Source organism: Sceloporus undulatus, chromosome 6 (assembly GCF_019175285.1).
Source record: "Sceloporus undulatus isolate JIND9_A2432 ecotype Alabama chromosome 6, SceUnd_v1.1, whole genome shotgun sequence".
In the NCBI taxonomy this organism is placed as follows: Eukaryota; Metazoa; Chordata; class Lepidosauria; order Squamata; family Phrynosomatidae; genus Sceloporus; species Sceloporus undulatus.
The window spans coordinates 13,475,997-13,493,106 of NC_056527.1; the positions used below are offsets into that span (position 1 = coordinate 13,475,997).

At 40.8% G+C, this 17,110-nt stretch overlaps 1 long non-coding RNA gene across 1 annotated transcript; it reads left to right on the plus strand.

Moving 5' to 3' along the window:
* The first annotated feature begins 11,978 nt into the window (after positions 1–11,978).
* LOC121934127 lies at positions 11,979–15,939 on the plus strand. Its single transcript, XR_006104570.1, has 3 exons — positions 11,979–12,109; positions 13,807–13,832; positions 15,834–15,939. It is a non-coding gene; the product is annotated as an uncharacterized LOC121934127 (long non-coding RNA).
* The last annotated feature ends 1,171 nt before the right edge of the window (positions 15,940–17,110 follow it).

The following is a 17,110-nucleotide window of genomic DNA, read 5'->3' on the forward strand; positions in this document are numbered from 1 at the left end:
CAGGGTATAAATATAGTAAATAAATAAATAAATATAAGTGTAGAAAACTTGTGGTGTTGAAAATGTGGTGAGGGTGAAGGGTAGGCTGGAACTACAGCTGATAAAACTTTTTGTAATACAGTAAATGGTAAAAGGTTCACCAGAAGAAACTGTGAGGTTTAACACACCGGCATAAAGAGCCGACCTCAGGGTGGAGCGACGGCATGACATCCGCACGTCAGCCACCCAAACCCCACCCCTATGCCGCCAGCCTGATCAGACAGTGGGCAGTGTCATGCCACATCTTGAGCACAGCGCAGCCGCTGCTGCCACCGCAGCTAGAACACCCTTTCCACAGAGTAAAAAGGAGCCACTTTTTGCCACTCCTTTTTGCAAAATGGAAATGCCAGATTGGGGCTGCAGCATGTAGTTGTCACGGCCCCAATCCAGCGACAAAAGAGGCAGCTGGAGGCTGCCCCTTAGGGGCAATCTATTCAGCCCGTGACACTCCCAAACTGTCAAATTGTCTATAGCAGTGATTTGCAAAGTGGGGGGGGGGGCACCCTGGGAGCAGTGGAAAGATCCAGGGGAACAGTGAAGGGGAAAGGGGATGGAAGGGGGCTTCAGTCAAAGTACTGGTGCCCAAGAAAGACAAGGGGAGCCAGCATCCTTTAGGATCATGGTGGAGATAAGGGTTGTATGAAACTTCTTTTCAGGGTCCTCTAAAACCACCTTGAAGCCTCATTTTGTGTGGTGGCATCTCCTGCTCTTCACCTACCCACGTGAGCTCACTCTCTTAGCTGCGTCTTTCACTTGTAGTGGCAGGAAACTCTTGTGAGGGTTGGGCAAAAGTCACCATTTCTGTTGCTTGGCGTGGCACCATTTTGGATCAGACAGATTGACTGAAGCAAGGAGATAAAGCATGTGGCACTGGGGGGAAAGCAGCAGCAAAAAGGTGCTTTCACGTTTGAGTCTCTGCTTAAGCTTTGTGTTCTCCTGCCTGCTCTTGCTTTCTTTCATTGGACAGGCTGAGAGAGGAGGCATCCCAAAAAAGTCTGGGGACCATTGGTCTATAAGGACACCTGAAACTAATAAGTAAGAGTCATCGTAAGGGCATGCAAATGAGAGAAATAACTGAGAATATCTTGATCAAAAACTCAGCCAAGTGAGGGAGGAAGAAATCAGGCTTCACTGAGGTGACACAAGTCTTGTTACCTCTACCTCCCATCAAAGCCTGCCACGATTATTATTATTACAATGGCAATTAATCTTACTCATGGTAACATGCTGGCTTGAATTTCCTACACTACCTGACTTCTTCTAGCACTCACATCCCAAAGCCACTACCAGACTCTTGTCACCTCTGTCTTACTACAGCTCTCACCAAGATCTACCACCATTTATTTTTAATGGCCATTAACCTTGCTGGTGAAGTAAAGAGGGGGAAGATTTGAGGTGGGGAAAGGCATGAGGACAAGAGCAATTTTGACACACACATCCATGTCAAGCTATGAGAGCAAGAGTGGACAGGGTGACCAGGCATCCTCCTTTTCCAGGACATGTCCACATTTCAAACTTCTGTCCAGGAGGAATTCCAAAATGGCCCTCATTTTGAGCATGTCTAAGCAACATGAGTTTATACTTGTATGGGTGTTTTTAGCTTTTATTTTCTCACACCCTACATTTTTCTTGAAGGGCCTACATTTTGTGGTGACTTGTCCTCCTTTGAGGTTATGACATCTGGTCACCCTGGGAGTGGTGGCCAAGGTGTGAAGACACAGGCATCCTGCAGGATGGAGTAAAATATTTACTCCGTCCATTCATGGCATTTGGGGCACAGGACCACTGTGAAAGTGGAAAAACCACAAATAAAAAAAACATTATCTTTTTTGTTGCCTTAGAGAATACCTTTCTACCAATCTCTAGATCCTCCAGCACAACTCTATGGTCAATTTTTGACAGAGGTTGACTATATAATCACACCGAAGGACCTAAGAACGCCTAGAGAAGTGTCCTCTCTAAGAATTTCTAGGTCCTCCAACACGACTCTATGGTCAAACTCCTGTGGAAGTTAACAATATAGAGTCATGCTGGAAGACCCAGAGATTCCTAGAGAGAACATATTCATTGAATCCATGAATAATCAAATCTGTAAAAGTCAAAGCCATATTGTGAGCCACCTTGAGTCTCCTTCTGGGAGAAAAGTGGCACAGAAATGAAATTCAATAAATAAATAGGGTTGGGGCTTCAGTAACTATAGTGGGCCCTTGGTATACGCTGGGGTTTGGTTCCAGGACCCACCATGGATATCAAAATCCTTGGATGCTCATGTCTCATTAAACACAACGGGGTAGTAAAATGGTGCCCTTTATACAAAAGGGCAAAAATCAAGGTTTACTTTTGGAAGGTATACATTTAAAAAATATATTTTCTTACCATGGATACTTGAAACCGTGGATTAAAAAAAGAAAATCTATGGATATACAGAGGGCTGCATGTTACTTATTTGTCAGCCGCCTCGGGGCCCATTCTAGGAGAAAGGCGGCACAGAAATGAAATGCAATAAATAAAATAGGGTTGGAGCATCAGTCACTATAGCTGAGAGGACGGATCTCAGTGAGAAGGAATGCATGGTCTACATTATTATTATTATTATTATTATTATGTTGCTTGAATTGTATCTTATTCCTCCTGACCATTTTCTTATCTTGAATTCTAAAGAGAAGCTTCATGGATACATCTTTCACCTTGGTGCTCAGCTGGACAGACAGACTATTACTAATTCTAAAATTTCCTAATGGAATAGATTTTATAAACTTGACCATCAAAGGGCTGTCTATATGACAAAGCTCACCTTCCCAAAACTTAGGCAAGCTTTTACAGCCCTTCATTTCCAGAGCATGCCTATAGATGTGATGGATGGCACACCCCTTTGACCCTCCACCTATGCATTTGTAGGGCACCAGAAATTGAGGATCTGCCTCATTATTTGTTTGTTTGTTTGTTTGTTTTGTTGTTGTTCATTATATTCTGAATCTAAAGCCAAATTTCTGGGACCTATTCTGCCTTATTTAGATACTTAATGCTGTTTCAGAAAAGATCTTTTTATTCCGCCTGATACCGACTTTATAGTAACTCTCAAGGTTTCTCTTTTTGCCCCGGCAGCAATGAAAATTCGGGCAAGATATATTGCTGATATGGCTGTTAATTGCTCTAGGGATGCTCTCATTTAATTATGTTTTAACCGAAATGAATTTTAAATCTTTTACATGCAAGATTATTATGTAATTTATTTTGTGTTGTACTTTTTATTACGTCTTATTGTATTTTAACACTCTGTATGCAAATGGCCTTTGGTCTAAGCATTAATAAATGCTTGCTTGATTGAAATTATTATTAAGTTGCTTGAATTGTATTATTATTATTATTACTATTATTACTTTATGCATTTGTGCAATTATTATTATTATTATGGTACGGACCGCACCAAGTGACACTCTACGAGTCCCAGTCCTGGAAAAAGAGTGGGATACAAATAAATATAATAAATTAATAAATTAATAAATATGGGGGCGTGACACCACTGCTCCTCAACACACCTTCCTTTTGGCAGAAAATTTTGAAATTTTAATTTGTTAATTAAAAATTAAAATTTTCTTTAAAAACATCACAGTTTAACCCAATCTTCACTATGTATCTGTAAATAGATTCGGGCCGTGCATACGAAGGTATAAATTTTAATGTCGCTAGTTGTGTTTGTCACAACTATTAGCGTGACGTTCGGCGGTATGTGGGAATGAGGACTGACGAGTAACACTGGTGCCAAAGAAAGACTGCATTGCTAAGGATTCTGTATAGTGTGAAATGGGAAGAGGAGGTCAATGGAGAGGGGAGGGACACCAACCCTAGGGACACCACTGAATAACTATTATTATTATTATTATTGATATTATTGTTATTATTGATATTGTTCTTGCTATTATTATTATTACCATTATTAGATATTATTGTTGATATTGATATTGTTCTTGCTATTATTTTTATTTATATTATTATTGATATTAATGATACTGTTCTTGCTATTTTTATTATCTTCATTGATGACATTATTGATAATGCGGTTGCTATCATTATTGATAGTATTATTGATATTATTGTTGCTGTTATTATTGATATTATCATTGATACTGTTGCTACTATTTTTATTGTTGTTGATATTATTATTGTTGTTGTTGGTTATTATTATTATTGATATTGTTGCTGCTATTGTTATCGTTGTTATTATGTCCACTGCGCTCCTTTGGCCCTCTTGGACCAGAGCGCGTGTGACCCTTGAGGCGAGTGAGGGCCGCCCCTTTCCTCTGAGGTAAAAACGTTTGGCGCTTGGCAGGGGGAGCTACGGGGGAGACGGAGCCCCTGCGGAGGGGCGGGGGGCGGGGCGGAGAGGCGCGCGTCGCCATGGAGACGCCGGCCGGGGTCCTCTCCCTCCCCCTCCGCCGCCCTCCTCAGTCCTCCTCACAGTCGCAACTTACCTCAGGACCTGAAGGATGGCGCCGCCTCGCAAACGCCGCCAAGTGCCCCAAAGCATCGCCCCTTTCTCCCCGCCATTCTGGCCCTTCCTTGCCGTCCTTATTTCCCCCTCAGTAAGACTCACCGAATTTGGCCTCAGTGGAAGCGGCGGCGGCGGCGGCGGCGGCGGCGGCTTCTGTCCGGAGGAGGAGGAGGAGAAGGAGCTGCAGGAGCAGCCTCAGGGGGAAGGGGAGGCAGGACCCCATCCTCTCACGCGCGGCCCATGCCTCTCCTCAGCCCCAGCCTCAGTCCATGCTCGCCGGGCGGGAAGCGCCGCTTCAACACCCAGGACAGCGGCCAGCGCCGTCCCGCCTTAGCCACGGCAGCAGCAGCCGCCAACCACCGACCCCTCCCCGCTTCTTCCTCCTCCTCCTCCTCCTCTTCAGCAGCAGCAGCGTCGCCGACAGGCGCCTCCTCTCCGCCCGCCTCGCCGCCACACTGCACTCCGCTCTTCGCGGATCCAGGCCGGGCTCCGCCGCCTAAACCCAAGCCCAAGACCCCAGGCTTTTTCCCCTCCTCACGCTTCGTCAGTCCATGAAGGGGCCAGCGCGCTCCATGACAGGCCCTTTCGCTGGCTCTCCTCCTGTGTTTATTATACATATACATACATACATATGAATTAAAGACTTAATTCAAGAAATCATTCATATACAGTATATATATATATATATATATATATATATATATATATACACACACACACACAGTACGTACATATATATACACATCCCCACAGGTATTCTCATATATATATATGACTTGAAGACTAATTCAATAAATATGAAGACTAATTCAATAAATCATTCATATACATATATGTGTGTGTGTGTGATTTGAAGCTCCGCTCCATGTGTGTCCGGATAGTGTGTGTGTACATATAGATATACACACATATATCCCTTCAGGTATTCATATATATATATATATATATATATGATTTGAAGACTAATGCAATCAATTATTCATTCATATATACAGTATGTGTGTGAGAGAGGGACAGCTCCACTCTGTGTGTGTGGAGAATATATATGAACATATATATATATATACATACACATATATCCCCTCAGCCTCTGCTTAAAGACCTCCAAGGAGGTAAACTACATCACAGTCTCAGAGGAAGGAGTTTGTTCCACTGTCGAACAGCCCTTTCTGTCAGGAAGTTCTTCCTAATGTTGAGATAGAATCTCTTTTCCTGCAGTTTGCATCCATTGTTCCATGTTCTAGTCTCTGGAGCAGCAGAAAACAAGCTTGCTCCCTCCTCAACGTGACATCCCTTCAAATATTTAAACAGGGCTGTCATATCACCCCTTAACCTTCTCTTCTCCAGGCTAAACATCCCCAGCTCCCTAAGTCGTTCCTCATAGGGCTTCATGGTTTCCAGACCCTTCACCCTCCTTTGGACACACTCCAGTTCTCAACATCCTTTTTGAACTGTGGTGCCCAGAACTGGACACAGCATTCCAGGTGGGGCCTGACCAGAGCAGAATAGAGTGGCACTATTACTTCCCTTGATCTAGACACTATACTTTTATTGATGCAGCCTAGAATTGCATTGGTCTTTTTAGCTGTTACATCATACTGTTGACTCGGGTTTAACTTGTGGTCTACTAGTTCTCTTTCTCATGCAGTCTTGTTAAGCCAGGTGTCCCCCATCCTATTTCATTTTTTTTGCCTAAGTGCAGTACCTTACCCTGTTGAAATTCATTTTCTTAGTTTTGGCCGAGCTTTCTAATCTATTAGGATCATTTTGAATTTTGATCCTCTCCTCTGGGGTATTAGCTGCTCCTCCTAATTTGGTGTCATCTGCAAATTTGATAAGCGTGCCCTTTATTTCTTAATCCAAGTCGTTGATACAGATGTTGAATAGCACTGGGCCCAGGACAGAGCCCTGTGGGACCCCACTGGTCACTTCTCTCCAGGATGAAGAGGAGCCAAGTAGAATCTGGGCTGAATCTTTGTTGTTCACATGCATTTTTAATGCAGCCAATTAAGTTTGTTGGGGAGCTGCCAAAAAACCACTTAACCTGGGATAACCAATCTCTTTTTCCTTGAGTTTTCCTAAAAGATTCACATTGTTGGCTGAACGAATAACCAACGTGAACAGACCTGGGATAAACCACAATAAAACTCTACATGGCTTGAATGTGCTTTGAATACATTTGCATCATCAACTCCATGCTTATTTGTGAGCAACTGAGCTTGCAGAGATGCACATAGATGCCGTCCCATAGTGTGAGCAACAGACCCAGAATGTGTGAGTGAGATTATGTGTATAGTTGCACTAAAAAAGCAACAACATATGAATGACCCCCTAAGTCAGGAATGACTGTCACTCATCTGTCTTATAACAGCTTACACATACTTGTTAATAGTAAATATTTTACCACAACCAAGAAGCCATGATTCCAAATTGTAACTAAAGTAGGTAGGAGGAGCTGCTTGATCCGTGAGCCTGCCTAGAAAAGGCATCCATTTAAGGCCTTACATTTATTTGTGGGATTTGTTAACTGCCCTCGAGTCAATCTCAGCTCATGGAGATCCTATGGATGAGAGATTTCCAAGACCCTCTGCTCTCCATTACTCTGCTTAATTCCTACAAACCCATTAAACCCATTGTGATTTCCTTAATAGAGTCCATCCATCTGGCATGTGGTCTTCCTCTCTTCCTATTTCCCTCCACCTTTCCTAGCATTATGGCCTTTTCCAATGAGTCTTCCTTCTCATGTGTCCGAAGTACGACAACCTCAGTTTGGTCATCTTGGCTTCCAGGGAGGTTTCCGGCTTGATCTGCTCTGGGTCCTGTTTCTTTGTCCTTTTGGCTGTCCATGGGATTCTCAGCACTCTTCTCCAGCACCACATCTCAAATGAATGGATTTTCTTCCTATCTTCTTTCTTAACTGTCCAGCTCTCACATCAATACATGGTAATAAGGAATACAATCTTTTGAATGGTTCTAACTTTTGCGCTCAGTTGTATATGTTTGCATTTTGGAATCTTTTTGAGTCCTTTCATAGCCACCCTCCCCATTCTTAATCTTCTTCTGATTTCCTGATTGCAGTCCCCCTGTTTTCACTCCTCCTCCTTCTGTGTCCAAGCCTGCTTTTCTTATATGTTCTGCATACAAGTTGAACATCTGCGGGATAGCATTGTTCTAGCTCACCGCCATGTGAAACCATTGGGAGTGGTCATTAAAAAATTCAGGGCAAAGTGTCATTGGTATGCTGATCCTACATAATTTGTAAGTCAGGGGAGGCAGCGCAAAACCATGGTACAATGCTTGGATGCACTGGTATGCTGGAAGCAAGCCAATACATTAAGTTTGAATCCCAGCAGGACAGAGGCAGTGCTGATGGGGGGTTCTCATGTCTGGGCAAGTGGCCAATTGCCTGTCCTTGACAGGGCTTTGCACCTTCTGATGGCCCAGAGGTGCTACTGGATTAATCCCTGCCACTTGAGGTGAGATGTTCTTGCCAGCTTCAGCTGGTTTGAAAGCTGTGCCCATACCTGGTAGAAGATAGCATTTTGCTCTCTTGATTTCTGGTGTTCTCTGCAACCTGCAGTCTTTGTTCCTAACCCAGTTAGAACATTCTTAGCATCTTCCTAAAAACTTTGTGATGGCTAAATCAAAATTCTCACATATCCTGCTTTTAGAGAAATCATCGTGTACTTCTGATTTACAAGTGTGCAGTTGGATTATTGCTTCTTTCTCCACGGTATTAATTGTTGGCTTGTACTTTTCTAGGGTACAGTACTTTGTTTCTGAATTCTTCAGCCTTTATCTGCTTTGCCTGATTTTGGAGTGAAGTGCTTCACACCATTGGCTTATATCATACAGCACCCCAGATATAGTCAGTCATATTCGTGTATGCATGTGTGTGTGTGTGTATGGAGCCCTGGTGGCGCAGTGGTTAAATGCCTGTACTGCAGCCACTCACTCACTAACCATAAGCCATCTGATCCGTATGTTGTAGATGAAATACTTAATGCTGTAGCTTTCAATTTAGATGCTTGCCTTCACTTCCTTACCCCTTATAGGATTTTTTTTGCACAGCTAAAAAGCCCGGCTTACCTTTCCCAGTTTGAATCCTCTTCCGGGATGCAGCCATATATTATCATTTGCATTTTGCCACCAATGCCACCTCCTGCCTAAGCTCAGCTGGCTCATTTACAAAGCTGGGAAGCTCCTGACTTTGCAAATCAGCCAACTATATTGATATGTACATTAATAGAACCATAGTTCCCAAGAGGAGGAAAGTCAGCCCTCCATATCCACAGATTCTTTATCAATGGATTTATGCATCCATAGCTTGCAAATAGTCAAAAACATATAAATTCCAAAAAGCAAATCTTGGTTTTGCCATTTTATATAAGGGACTCCATTTGACTATGCCATTGTATTTAATGGGACTTGAACACCCATGGCTTTTGGTATCCATGTAGGGTGGTTCTGGAACCAAACCCCAGTAGATACCAAGGGCCACGTGTATTCTTATTATATTCTGAAGTAGACAGCCTCACCTGGAGTACTGTGTTCAATTCTGGACACTTCATTTCTGGAAGGGTATAGACAAGGTGAAGCAGGTTTAGATATGGGCAGAGCCATTGGCATAGTGGTTTGACTGTTGGATTACATCTCTGGAGACCAGGCTTCAATTCCCAGCTCTGCCGTGAAACCCACTGGGTGACCTTGGGCAAGTCATATGCTGTCAGCCTTAGGTGAAGGCAATGGCAAACCTCTTCTGAACAAATCTTGCCAAGAAAACCCCATGATGGGGTCACCTTAGGGTCGCCATAAGTTGGAAACAACTTAAAGGTAAACAACAACAAGGATGATAAGTGGTATGGAGAACAAACATATGAGGAAAGGTTGAAGGAGTTGACTGTATACAACCTGATGAAGAGAAAACAGGATTACACTTCTTTAAATATCTCAAGTAATGTTACAGAGAGGAGTGTGCACGCTTGTTCTCTGTTGCCCCAAAGGGTAGGGCCAGGCTTAATGGTTGCAAATTGATGGTTGCAAATTTGAACACTTCTAGATGGTGGCTAGAGCTCACTATGCACATCCCCCTTGCCTTACATTTTACAGTATAGCATGAACAAAATGCATTACTAAAAGGAAGCTATGTCTTTGCTATCTCGCTATTTGCTAGATTTCTTTAACTACCTGGTATTTAGCAAACCTAACCAGAAATAAATCATGAGGTGGAGGAACAGAAAGGATTAAGATAATTATAAATAGATGTGTAAATATATTTGTAAATAAATCTATTTATTTATTTATTTATTTTAGAAACAAAGAAAACAGAGGTACCATTTAGCTTCATTCATCCAGGTATACTGCTCCTATCCTAGAAGGCAATGGGACCCTAAGTGTGGTTCAAGCACATTTTGTGTAATTACTACTTAAGTCTGATAAGCAGTTTAAACCAGCAATAATTTGCTACTGAAATTTGCGCAAGCATTTACTATACAAGGTGCCTCTTTGTTACATTTCTAATAGTAAATATGATCAGAATATAAAACTGCAGGAAATAATGCATTGCTGTATGTGTATATAAAATCATTTTTCTGGTATGGAGAATGTTGACAGAGTGACATGTGTCTCCTTTCCCTTACTCTAAAATGGGGGAGGGTCATCTAAAATTTTGCTTAAGACTAGTTCTAGGATAGACCAAATAAGTATTTTGAACATTTTTGCTCTGCCTCATAAGCCTACTAACAACCTTGTAATTAAGCAGCAAAAAACTAATCAAAATAAATCAATTCAGACTTCACTGTGACAAAACATGTTGATGGGCAGTACATTCAATGGGTCCAAAAGAAGAATAAGCAAATTAATGGAAGCAGGCAAGGCAAGATAATCTAAAATAGTTTCTACCCGAGGAAGCACAAGTAGCAAAATCATAGACTTAGAACCACAGAGTTGGAAGAGACCACAAGGACCATCCAGTCCAACCCCATTCTGCCATGCAGGAATACACAATCAAAGCACTCTCGACAGACAGCCATCTAGTCTCTGTTTAAAAACCTCCAAAGAAGACTCCACCACAGTCTGATCTTTCTGGGCACAGTACAGTTCTACATGGCTTGGGTCCAATCTATTTGAGGGCTCGCCTACTTCCATATAATCCACCCCACACACTCAGGTGATCTAGGAGGGATCTATTGCAGCCTTTAAAGACCAGATTAACTGCTATCTCCCAGGGAGCCTTCTCTGCAATTGTTCCCAAACTATGGAACGGCCTGCCGGATGAGATCTGTCAAATTGCCAGCTTAGACAGCTTCAAAAAAGCTGTCAAGATGGATCTCTTCCAGCAGGCCTTTCCTGAGTAGAAGTGCCCTCACATCATGTGTTAGCCTGTCACTCTGCCCTCGTTATTTTATTAATAGATATTTTAAACTCTAATTTTAATTGTATTATGTTTAATTCTGTTTTAAGGGGGGAATCTGAGATAGAATATTGAATGTGTATATTTTAATGTGTTGTGAGCCGCTTTGATTGTCTCGTCACAGAAAAGTGGGATAAAAATAAAAGTTTTATTTTTATTATTTATTATTCAGTGCAGAAATAATGCAGTTTGACACCACTTTAACTGTCATGGCACAACGTTAGGGAATGCTGGGATTTGTAATTTGGTGAAATATTTAGCCTTCTCTGTCATAGGAGGTGTCCATGAGAGTTAAAGTGGTGTTGAACTGCATTATTTCTTCAGTGCAAATTAGATCTCTGAGGCACCGTATTCCACTGTCAAACTTCTATTACCATCAGGAAGTTCTTCCTAAAGTTTAGGTGGAATCTCTTTTTCTGTCATTTGAATCCATTGCTCTATGTTCTCGAGGAGGAGGAAACAACCTCAATATGAGATTCCTTCAAATATTTAAACATGGCTATCATGTCACCCGAGGAATGGGAATGGCAGCAATGAAAGAACTAGACAAGATCCTAAACCGGGGTAGGCAATCTTTTTGAGCCGGGGGCCGGGTTGCTGTTCCTCAGACAACTGGGGAGCCAAAGCCAAAAATAAATAAATAAATAAATAAATAAATAATTTAAAAAAAATTAAATATATAAATAAACCAGAACAAATGTAGGACAAGATTTTCAAATGGAAGACACACTTTTTAAAAAAAAAATGGAGGACACGCGAAAAAATTTGCTGATTTTTAAAAAAATGTTAATATAAATGCATGTTTCTGAGGCTTCTATAGACAATTGCCCCCCAAAGGCCCCGATGGCAATCGGCGGCAGGACCAGGCTGGGGCCGGTCCCAAGGCCTCGCCAGGCTGCATCCGGCCCGCAGGCCGCAGGTTGCCTACCCCTGTCCTAAACTGTAAAGATATGAAGCTGAGCACTAAAGATAGAATTGTACAAGCCATTATGTTCCCCATCATTGTGTATAGATGCGAGAGCTGGACAGTGAAGAAAGCGATGAGCAAGAAAATCATCTCATCTGAGTTGTGCTGGAGAAGAGAGCTGAGGCTATCATGGATGGGCAAAAAGATGAACAAATAGGTCCTTGAACAGACCAAGCCTGAAGTCTCCCTAGAAGCCAAGGTGACAAAACTGAGGCTGTTGTATTTTAGACACATCATGAGAAGGCATGACTCATTAGAAAAGACAGTAATGATAGAGAAAGTGGAAGACAGCAGAAAAAGAGGAAGACTAATGCCAGATGGATAGACTCAATCAGGTTGGTCACAGGCCTAAACCTGTGGGACCTAAGTAGAGCAGTAGAGGATAGGGAGTCTTGGAGATGTCTCATTCACAGGCTCACCATGAGTCGGAGCTGACTAACAACAACAACAAATCATGTCACTTCTTAACCTTCTCTTCTCCAGCCTAAACATACCCAACTCCCTAAGCTGCTCCTCATGGGGCATGGCTTCCATTCATCCAAGACAAGGTGCACAATACCTGAGCCACCCAAGAGGTTCTGACACAAAAATAGAACATCCCCAACCCCTGCCCTCCTTCTCTGTCAGTAAACATACAGTCATAACAACATCAATAACTAACAATTTTCTGCTCTTTCACAACATCCAAAACCTGCTGCCTGAGGTAGCAGTTCCACTTTGCCTAATGGTAGGGATGGTCCCGAGGAGAAGTCTATTGACACCCATAGATCATGCCGACTGAATGGAATTTTCTGGTTCAGAGGTAGGATGCTACTGAATATCAGCTGCTGATATTCAAGAGAGAATTTATTACAGCCTTCAGGCTCTGACTGTAGGCTTACCAGAGGCATCTGTTTTGCCACAGTGGGAAGCAGGCTGCTACACTAGATGGATCTTTGTTCCGACGCAGTGTGGCTCTTTTTATGTTTGTTCCTTCAGCAAATGTCTTGTGAATTATGAATGCAGCTGAAAGTAACACTTGAAGCCACTGGTAGTATATGGGTGAATTCAAAGTTCCATTCCCAAGGGAGATGATTTACATATTTTCTCTTTTTTAACCACCAAGTTGAATTGGTAATATGAGTTCATTATTGTGATCTATGTCATGACGGTGCTTTAGACATTCACTCTGATTGTAGAACAATGAAGGTGAGCAATCATTATACATATTAAAAAGAAGAAAAGAAAATGGTCCATAATTTATAAGATTAGGAAATACATGAAGGTCTACTGTAAGGCAACTACAGTCTTCCTCTCAAAATAGAAAATATGAGTGTATATACATTCTCTGATGTTAAAATCTATGGCTAATCATTTCAGGCAGCAAGTCATATAACTCAGGCATTATTATTAAAATGCCTACCAGCCAGATTAAATACCCACTTATTAAAGTCAACATTTACTTGTATATTGCTTTTTCGGATAAGTTTTTGCTAAAGAATTATAAACTGTTTAGAAAAGTCACTATTTTTGACTGAGTTTAAAAATATATATTTGTGATTAAAAGAAAAACCACCATTGCAGGATATGTAATTTCAGAATGAAATGAACATATGAAATAGAAACAAACAAAATGCAAAGGTAGGCAATATAGAAAGGACACAATGAAAAATGGAACTGCTGAAAGGTAAATTGTTGAATTCTCAGGGGCCATGCAAGCCATATGGCTGGAGAGGGAATGTGTAGGGGGGGGGAAACAGCAAAAAGGGACATATTGAACGAGCACAAAGCGGAAAAAATAACTTCAACTAAGACAGAAACATATGGCAGAAAGTAATAAGATATTTATCATTATCATTAGTTACCATTTATCAAAATATATTAGAAATTAAATGTTGTCTCTCTTCTTTTTTTCAGTCAGCCAACAAAGCTGTTCAGCATTGGTAAGGAAACACTCTCAAGAAACACAACATTTTTATCAGTACCAATGACACAAATATACAATTAACATGCAAATATGAACTTCCTCTTCCACTCCAGTGATGGAAACCTAAGCAAGGGGGGAGTGCAGACAATATCTCTTCCTTGACTCAATTTATTTTATTTTGGCAGTACATTTCGAATTCCAACGTACTGTACTATGTTCCTTACACCACAATGATATTTACCATATATACGCAAGCATAAGTCAACCTAATGTATAAGTCGAGGGCAGGTTTGGGGGCCAAAATTGTGGATTTTGATATGACCCATGGATACATCAAACTTAAAAGTATGTAACAAAGGATATAAGGATGAAGCAACAGAAAATAATGCCAAATAACTTTGAAAATTTAAGCAAACATAACTATAACTGTTTGTGCTCATCCTAAAGACTGGATGAATGGGGAGTGAACTACAATAAAATGTGGCTGTGTGATGAGCAAGAGAGACAACCAGGCACAGGAGGGGCTAAGAAAATGCACATATGTGAAAAAGAATAAAAAGGCAAAGCAAAGAAAATGGCAACTATGTCAGCAGTGATTATAGCTCTTGAAGTGATAACTTTGCCCAGTTTGTGTTGGAATGGGAATAAGATCTATAACTCGTGTTGTTATAGGGTTAATCAGGAGCTACTGAGATAGGTTATCTTCAGCTGTTGAGCCTTTATAAGGCTAGCCTCTCCCTTTCCCACTCACCTTTTTCTCTTAGCCTCTTTTCTGCTGCATTATATTTTATGTTATTTGCTTTAATGTAGTTTATATTATTTAATGTATTTGTTATTTTGTGGTATTCTGTTTGCCATTATTACTACGGTTCATTTTGTATACATTTGTTTTGAATACTTTTGTTGTATACATTGTTTTGTTACCTTTTAAGCAGATATAAAGACCCTAGTTGGAGTAGGTGAGCTATAAATAAAAGATTATTATTATTATTAGTAGTAGTAGTACTAGTAGTATCTTTCGCTTTTGGCCTTTTCAAGTCCAGTGTTTCAACCATTTGAACCCAGAAAATCTGACGAACATACACAAATGTCTTATTCAGATACTTCAAAGCCTGATTCCTCTTGGCGCTCCCTTGCAGGGAAGAACCAAAGAGCTTCCACGGCCCATCATTGCCATTTCCCCACCTAAGCATTCAAAAAGTTTAGGAGCGGCACTGTGGCAGAGATTGTGGAGGTAGTCAATGCTTCTTTTAGGTGCTCCCAGGACAGACTAAGGGCCTGAACAGACAGGTCAAAATAAAGGTGCTTCAGGTCACTTTGGAGGTATGCTGTTTAAATGACACATGCATCTTAAGAGGCCAGAAGCTGCATCAAAGCTGCGCTCCAGTCCTTAGGACTCTTAGGATGCATGCATCATTTACAAAGCACACCTGCAAAATGACCCGAAGCACCTTTATTCCCTAACTTTAGTCCTCCAAGTGTTTTGGACTTTAAATCCCTGAAGCTCCATCCAGCTTGGTCAACAGTCAGAAATTCTAGAAGCTGAAGTCCAAAATGTTTGGAGGCCCAAAATTTGGGAATCATCGCACATTGAGTAGCTTGGTTGGAATATAATATAGTTTATTTGTAACCCGCTTTTCCAAAATTTGGATCAAAGCGGCAAACAGTTATTTATAAAAACATTCCAATAAAATCAATTAAAAACAGCATTAAAAGCAACATAGTAATACTAACGAAAAAAGGGCCAGATGTATACTACTTGAAACGTCATGTTGCATTGTGTTAGTTTGCTTTTGGTATACCCTGTTTTCCTCCTAAAGCTGCGATTCAAGGCACCGTATAAGATAAAAAGAAATAAAGGTTAAAAACACGTTCAGATAAAAAACAAACATACAAAAGTTATAATTAAACTGACATTAAAGTATTTGTCAAATTAACCATTTTAAAATAATGTATTTAAAACCAAAGCATGAAAGCAGCATAGCAAACTGAGAAAAGTCATTTTCTTGTATTATAGTCAGTCTTCAAAAACCTGCTGAGGTAAAAGGAAGCAGCAGAACCTGCCAACAAGAAGATAAAGAAGGGAGAAGGGAAGTCTACTCGAGTCGTGAGGAGAAGTGGGTAAGAAATAAAATTATTATTATCATTATTATTATTATTATTCCTCTTTGAAGAGAGTTTCAGAGCTTAGGAGATCTCCTTCAATCTGACATAATTGTGGGGTTGGTGAATCCGAGAGATGTCCTGCCCATGAAGTCCTTACAGAGGCTCATATGAGGAGGACATGGTCCTTCAGGTAGCTTGGGGACCTGCTGCCAGCTATGGACTGGCTGGATAAACCAATAATCTTATTTAATTATAAAAGTGTATAGCCACTTTGAGTCCCATTTGGGAGAGAAGTGAGATATAAATCAAATAAATAAGTGGCTGCATGGATTTGTAAGACTCCCCAAAAAGTGTATTCTACATAAGAGATACTTTATCATGTACATCAGCTCAGTTGCAAGGCCTTCATGCTAGCACCAGAAATGCAGCTGAGAATGTACATCAAACTAGGGACTGTTAAATGTTGTTCCTGCTGTCTGTTGGTTGCCTTGGCATGGTGAGGATGTGTAATTAAAACACAACAGCAATCATTTAGCTCAGCATCACTATTAACAACCACCTTGATTTATTTAATTTTTTTTATAAGTACGTCTATGGTTGGGGAGAGAACATGTTTGGAACAACACACCAACAGCTTCAACAACTACGGGAGCTTTGATCTTGGAGATAAACCTTATGCTGACTTGAAAGCTATGCTTACAAGTAGTTTTCAATGAAAGCTCGCACTGCAGACTACCAGAACAGATAACACAACTTTGATATCAAAGATCTCCTGAATAGGTTTGGGGGAATCCCCCCTCCACTTTATTGACTAAAAAAAAGACCATCAAATTCAATATAACCCCTGGTCTGGGCCATTTTTTCTACTGCATAAAATCAATTGGAGAATGTGGAAATATTCTTCAGGAACATCAATGCAAAATAAAAGAAGCCACACAGATAAGTAGTTTATTCAGAGGCAGGGAAAATATCATAGCAGGAAATCAAAGTATTATTGAAGAGGAAATAAATAGTTCCAAACTAGGATAATAGCTCTCAAAAAGTGAGAGAAACCTCAAGGTATGTAACGATTATATTTATGCATATTATGCATCGGCAGATACATTCTTTATTTTTCTTCTGGAAGCTCATAATAAGATGAAATCCAATATATTTTTGTTCTCCTGTTTCCTTCATTCCCTCCAAAGG